Here is a 7,421-nt window from a genome sequence, read left to right as displayed (position 1 = left end):
AAGCAAATAGAGCCCAGTACATGATGGTTATTAAGACAACTTACAGCTTTTAGTGTCAATTTCAAAGGGATATGTCCTGATATGGCTGTTTAAATTGAGGTGTATCCACTCTTAACCCATGTGTGATGGGTCCAACCTCACTCTGAAGTCTAAACAGCAGTCTCTGTGGTAAGCAAGACAAGGTAGGGTCCTTGATTAGAACAAATGTAGTCTTCTGGTCGATGGTGATGAACCAGAAACTCAAGAAGGCCTTGGGTCAGGAGGCCTTAAAACCTGAGAGAGATTAAAGTAGAAGAGATATATAGTTCTTAATAATCTGGTCCCTAGTCTCCATTGTAGGAGGATCTTGAGGCATTCCAGGACCTATTGGAATCATCTACAGCCAACTCTAGGTAAAAAAAACCCCAACCTTTTCTTAAAATTTAAACCCTAGGGAGGTTGTCAAACCCATTCTACCAAAAGGTTATATAGCATTCAAAGTGATAAGAGGGTATTAAGCACAAACACAAGCTAGTAAAACTTCAGTTCCCACAACTAAGATTACTTTTTTTTAAATACCTGATTAATATCCTAATATATAAAAATCCAGGGTCCGGACGACTGGTCCATCCCCTGGCCCTTAGGCTCCCATTGATCAGGGGATGGCTAACAGGGAACCGGAATGAGTGGTGCGGGGGGACTGGCGAGCAGCTGAAAGGCAGGCCTCTTGGTCCCTCCTCCCGGCCCTTAGACTCCAATCAATCGGTGGCAGAGGCAGGGTGGAACTGGGGACTGGCTTCCTTAGTAGTCCTGTAGGTACAATGTCCAGAAGACAGGCCAGGCACCAACAGACCAGCACTGCTGGCACGATCCCGACAGTGCTGCCAGCCTCCTGGAACTCGGCCTCGGACACTGCGGCTGCTTCCCCTCCCTAGACGCTCCACAAGGAAGAAAGGATAATCTCCAGCAGCACCAGGGGTGACCAGCGGTGACTGACTGCTCTCCCTGTGCTTCCTCCAGGTCACTCGAGCTGGCCCCCACTCCAGATGAAGTGTGATCACTGCACATGGAAGGAAGATAGTAAAAAAATAAAAACCAATGACCAAGAGAATGCTGCAGTCAACGTCCAGAGTCCAGCTCAAGAGAATGAAGAGAAGAGAGAATTCCATAAGCTGGCTGATGCCAAGATATTTCTGAGTGACTGCCTGGCATGTGACAGTAGTGTGACTGCAGAAGGAGTTCAAGTTTCTCAACAGAACACCAAGGACTTCTTCTGTGTTCTGAACCTTAAAAAGAAATGTGATACCTCACAGCACAAGGTGCTGGCAGTGTCCATGTGTCCTCAGTCTCTGCCTTATTTTGCTGCTAAATTCAACCTTAGTGTCACTGATGCACCCAGAAGGCTCTGTGGTTTTCTCAAAAGCCTTCGGGTGCACTGTCTTTGACATGAAGATAGCTGTGGACTTCAGCATCCTGGAGAGTCTGATGGAATTTGTGCATCAATACTGCCAGCACCATGAGGAAGAGCCCTGGCTACCCATGCTGACCTCCACCTGCCCTGGCTGGGACCAATATGCAGAGTGTGTGCTGGGTCACCCCATCACCTCCACCTCTGCACGGCCAAGTCTTCCCAGCAGATCATGGGCTCTCTGGTGAAGGATTACTTCGCCAGATGACAGAACCTGTCCCCAGACAAGATTTTCCACGTCATTGCGGCCCCGTGTTATGACAAGAAACTGGAGGCCCTTTGAGAAGATGTTCCTACATCTTTACATAGTTCCCAGGGTGCTGACTGCATGTTAACTTCAGGTGAAATTGTCCAGATAATGGAGCAAAGTGACCTTGCCTCGAATGATGCCACTGTGGACACTCTGTTTGGAGACATGAAGGAGAAGGAGGTGAGGCTTCACTAGGGTGCCAGCTCAGACGGGTACCTGGCACACATCTTCAGGCACATGGCCAAGGAGCTGTTCAATGAGGACGTGGGAGTGCTCACCTACCACACCCTGAGGAACAAAGACTTCCAGGAGGTCACCCTTGAAAGGGACAGAGAGGCTCTGCTGTGCTTTGAGGCTGCTTACGGCTTTCGGAACATCCAGAAGTGGTCCTGAAGCTGTAGAGGCAAGTTCCCTTGCCACTTTGTGGAGGTCCTGGCCTGCGCCGGGGATGCCTAAGTGGCAAGGGTCAGGCCCAGGTGGAGGACAGGTGTGCAGACAGGGCACTGCTGCGGCAGATGGAAGGCATCTACGTTGCCATCCCGGTGTCGCCACCAGAGACCAGCGCCCATGTGCAGGAGCTGTACCAGGAGTGGCTGGGGTGGGTAGGTGACTCCCCCTGGGCCCAGGAGGCCCTGCACACCACCTATCAGGGCCCAGGGCAGCCTGCCAGGACATCAAATGGTAAAGGTCCAGCAGACGCCCGGCCTGCAGGCCACCTGAAGAGGGGTGTCAGACATGTGAAGGAAAGGCTTAGCATCTCTGTCATCGCTTTGGTTTTCAGAATTCCCTGCTCCCCATCTGTTGGCTCCCTCCCTCTGAGGGGCACTGTGCCCCCACTCCAGATGAAGTGTGATCACTGCACACGGAAGGAAGATAGTAAAAAAATAAAAACCAATGACCAAGAGAATGCTGCAGTCAACGTCCAGAGTCCAGCTGATCTCAGGACGGTGGCCACAGCTGCAGAACATAGATTTGTTTCAAGAAAAGTTGGGAATTCAGACTTTCCTATGAGCCCCTATTCCAAAAGGTGGCAGTTTATTCACATTGTGGCAAAGACACCTTCAAGAGTAACATAAGTGGGTAAAGTCAGGGCCAAGCAGGGCCAAGGGAACTTGCCACAAAGTGGCAAGGGAACTTGCCTCTACAGCTTCAGGACCACTTCTGGATGTTCCGAAAGCCGTAAGCAGCCTCAAAGCACAGCAGAGCCTCTCTGTCCCTTTCAAGGGTGACATCACATGAGTGCAACTGGAATATTGTATCTCAAGAGGATTGCCCCAGTGTGTGTATCCTCTTATCCCATGATGAAAAAATCCCAAAGAACAAGAATGGAGACAGACTACTGTCCTTTAGGCTTAAAAAAGCCCCAGAAGTGTCCTGCAACAGCTGAGACTTGGTTCTGCTCACGCACCTCAGAGAGATTGGATGAGGAAATGGCCCTGCTTGGCCCTGACTTTACCCACTTATGTTACTCTTGAAGGTGTCTTTGCCACAATGTGAATAAACTGCCACCTTTTGGAATAGGGGCTCATAGGAAAGTCTGAATTCCCAACTTTTCTTGAAACAAATCTATGTTCTGCAGCTGTGGCCACCGTCCTGAGATCAGGTCCTGTCGACCAGGTCCTGTTGCTGGGAATCAGGGGGCACTGGAATGGAATCCCCAGCCCCCCCACCCCCGTGCCCTTTTACATTCAGGGATTGAGCTGAACTCACTTTGGGGGAGGCCTGGCAAGGGTGACAGGTGTCACAGATGGAAGGATGGAGAATGGAGAGGGGGACACCCTGCTCGGTCCCACCCTGGGTAGAGTCAGGCAGATGAAGGCCGGCCAGCCCACCCCACAATTGGGTGAGATAGCGTTCTCTGTGTCCACCTCTCACCCCTTGGGCCCAGCCACTCCCCTTAGCTCCAGGAAGCCCTCTGCGTTCCATGACAGTGCACTCTGCCCTCACATGCTGCTCGCCCTAAGTGAGAAGGAAGAGAGCAATTGACCCACAGACAACTACACAGAAAGATAGAGCTCACGGCTGGCGGGCGCAGTGGCAGTGGCGGGAGCCTCTCCTGCCTCCATCGCAGCATTAAGGAGCAGCGAGCTAAGTGGTAAGGAGCAGTGAGCAGGCAGGTGGTAAGGAGTGAGGGGTCCTGGACTGCGAGAGGGATTTCCAACTGTTGGCTTAGGCCCGTTCCGGAATGGGCCTAAGCCGGCAGGCGGACATCCCCTGAGGGGTCCTGGACTGTGAGATGGTGCAGGCCAGGCTGAGGGACTCCCTCTCCCCCAGTGCACTGGGCCTCTAGTAACATAAAATAATAATTTATAGAACTTTTGCTTCAGAAAAGGACTAACCAAAATAAGGTTTATTTTCTAACTTAATTTGTCCTTGGTTGCAGTCAGCAAATGATATTAATTGGATTTCTGCTATCAGTCTCCCTGAGTACATTGATATAAGCTATTTACTCTCCAGCAAAATGCAAATCATTTACTCTTAAGTGTCCTTGGTTTAGGGAAGATAGGATTTACTAGATAGCTCCAAACTGCTGTTTATTTCAGTTTTTCTATTCTACTTATTCTGGCTTGCTGGCCTGTGTCATTTTTTCAACTTCTTTCCCACATTTTTCTTTACAAACATTTTATAACTTTCACAAATCTTTCTTTAGAAATCTTATAACTTTAATAAATAACCAGCTTTAGAAACCATTTTCTTTCTCCTTCAAAATGCACGTTCATTCCTCATGCTTTCTGTATTATACCAAAATCATAATTTCTTTTCATAATTTTTGAATTCTTAACTCTTAGAAACCTTAATTTTTAGGTGGCATGTAAGTAATTAATATTCCTCAGATTAGCAATACATTCACATTTTAAGAGATATTTCAAATAAAATACAAGACTTATTCATTAATAGATTCAAATCTATCCTCTATATCAGGGGTCCTCAAACTTTTTAAAAGGGGGCCAGTTCACTGTCCCCCAGACCGTTGGAGGGGAGTCAGAGAGTGCGGCGCACATTCCACACATGCGCACTGTGGGCCTGGGACGAGTTGGCTGCTAAGCAGGACAGGCAGCAGCGGCAAAAACACCTGGCGGGCCGGATAAATGTCCTCGGCGGGCCGCATGTGGCCCGCGGGCCGTAGTTTGAGGACCCCTGCTCTATATTTTCCCTAAGAGGCAAACTCAAATTAATTACTGTTTCAGTATCTTATTTTAAAATATTTAGATGTTTATTATTTAACCAAGCAATGTTCCAAAGCCTTTAAGTTATCAAAGACTGGAAAATTATGTATAGGCCTACGAGGCTGGAGGAAAGGGGACTGGGGAAGGGAGCAGTCTCTGCAGCCTGTTCTCAGACCTCTAGCTGCTTGGATTAAAAACTGCCACATTTTCCCCCAACCATGTTTTTGTGCTTGGCAGCAGGCTGTTTTTTATTACTATTGCTCATATTCCATTGTATGAATATACCACAATTTATTTATTCCTTCTACCATTGATGAACATTTGACTCATTTCTGTTTGTGGCTATTACAAAGCTGCTATTAATGATCTTGCACATGTCTTTGAAGGGCATAGGTACTTAATTATCTTCAAAAGAATCGAACCAGTAACCTCTTTGTGCCCTGACCGGGAATCAAACCAGTGACCTCTTGGTTCCTGGGTCAAAGCTCAACCACAGAGCAACATTCTCCAGGCTGCAGCTATTCTAATAGGTGTTTAGTGGTATCTTATTGATATTTTGATTTGTATTTTGATGACTAATGATGCTGAACATTTTTTTACATGTTTAAATGTAAAATGGCCATTTGGCTATCTTTTTTTTAATGAAATGCTGTTTTAAAAAATGGGTTTTTGCCCACCTGGTGTGGCTCAGTGGTTGAGGGTTAACCTGTGAACCAGGGGGTCATGGTTCAATTCCTGGTCAGGGCACATGCCTGGGTTGTGGGCTCAATCCTTAGTGTGGGGCGTTCAGAAGGCAGCCGAAATGATTCTCTCTCATCATTGATGTTCCTTCTTCTTTTAAATCAATAAAAAAATTTTTAAAGAGTATATTATAAATTACTTTTGGAAATTTTATATGAAGTTGGAAAATTCCTAGAAAATATTATTTATTAAAACTGATTAAGGAAAAATTAGGCCACTTTACTCCTACTCACCTTGGTAGGCCACATCCTATATAATAAATAGGTAATATGCAAATTGACCATCACTCTAAACACACAAGATGACCACCCCCCTGTGGTCAAAGATGGCCGCCCCCACAAGATGGCCACCACAAGATGGCCGGGCGGGGAGGGCAGTTGTGGGCGATCAGGCCAGCAAGGGGGGCAGTTAGGAGGGACCAGGCCTGCAGGGGAGGGCACTTAGGGGTGATCAGGACTACGGGGGAGGGCAGTTATTCATGACCGGGCTGGCAGAGGAGGGCAGTTGGGGGTGACCAGGCCTGCAGGGGAGGACAGTTGGGGGGGGACCTAGGAATGCAGGGGAGGGCAGTTGGGGAGGACCAGGCCTGCGGGAGAGGGCAGTTTGGGGGACCAGGCCAGCAGGGGAGGGCAGTTGGGGGTGACCAGGCCTGCAGGGGAGGGCAATTGGGGGCAACCAGGCCAGAAGGAGAGGGCAGTTGGGGGGACCAAGCTTGCAGGGGAGGGCAGTTGGGGGGGGACCAGGCCTTCAGGGGAGGGCAGTTGGGGGCAACCAGGCCAGCAGGGGAGAGCAGTTAGGGGGACCAGGCTGGCAGGAGAGGGCAGTTAGGGGGGACCAGGCCTGCAGGGGAGGGTAGTTAGGGGGACCAGGCCTGCTGGGGAGGGCATTTATGGGGGCAACCGGGTCTGCAGGGGAGGGCAGTTGCGGGGGACCAGGCCTGTAGGGGAGGGCAGTTAGTGGGGACCAGGCCTGTAGGGGAGGGCAGTTACGCGTGACCGGGCCAGCAGAGGAGGGCAGTTGGGGGTGACCAGGCTGGCAAGGGAGGGCAGTTAGGGGTGACTAGGCCTGCAGGGGAGGACAGTTAGGGGCAATTGGGACAGCAGGGGAACAGTTAGGTGCCGATCAGGCTGGCAGGGGAGTGGTTGGGGGTGATCAGGCTGGCAGGCAGAAGCAGTTGGGGGCAATCAGGCAGGCAGGCAGGTGAGCGGTTGGGAGCCAGCAGTCCTGGATTGAGAGAGTAAACAGGCCTAAACGGTGGGATTGGGCCTAAACGGGCAGTTGGACATCCCTCGAGGGGTCCCAGATTGGAAAGGGTGCAGGCTGGGCTGAGGGACACCCCCCTCATGCATGAATTTTGTGCACCGGGCCTCTAGTTTTTATAAACGGAATTAAATCAATAAAAGTTGTCAGGATTTTGTCAATATTTCTTCTTTCTTCAGTACTATGTGAAAGGAGGTGAACTAAAACCTTTTTTCCCCTACTTCTCTTAAAAGTTTACAGTATAAGGTTGTTCCCCTTTCCTTGTCTAGCTGCTGTTAGTGAATGTGGGTTAGTTAAAACAAGAGTATTTTTTCTTAATTTAATTATGAATCTTAACTCAGAATATAGCAGAATGAAACAGAATTACACAATTTCAACCCTCCTGCCTCCCAGTTCCCATATGGCTCTTTTATGATAGCCCACAGTAAAAGTCAAGCACATATTCAACAATAATGGATAAAGGGGAACAGCTAATGCAAGCATGTTTGCTGCTTTCTAATAGTCTAAATTAACATATGGTTAAAGATGAGAAAAATCTGGACTATGAATGGTCAGA

General features: G+C 48.9%; 1 pseudogene; it reads left to right on the top strand.

Moving 5' to 3' along the window:
• The first annotated feature begins 1,025 nt into the window (after nt 1–1,025).
• Nucleotides 1,026–4,513, top strand: LOC129149950 (nuclear prelamin A recognition factor-like; annotated as a pseudogene).
• Nucleotides 4,514–7,421: the final 2,908 nt, after the last annotated feature.

Source organism: Eptesicus fuscus, chromosome 1, assembly GCF_027574615.1.
Source record: "Eptesicus fuscus isolate TK198812 chromosome 1, DD_ASM_mEF_20220401, whole genome shotgun sequence".
Taxonomy (NCBI): domain Eukaryota; kingdom Metazoa; phylum Chordata; class Mammalia; order Chiroptera; family Vespertilionidae; genus Eptesicus; species Eptesicus fuscus.
This window is presented reverse-complemented; position numbering and strand designations above follow the sequence as displayed.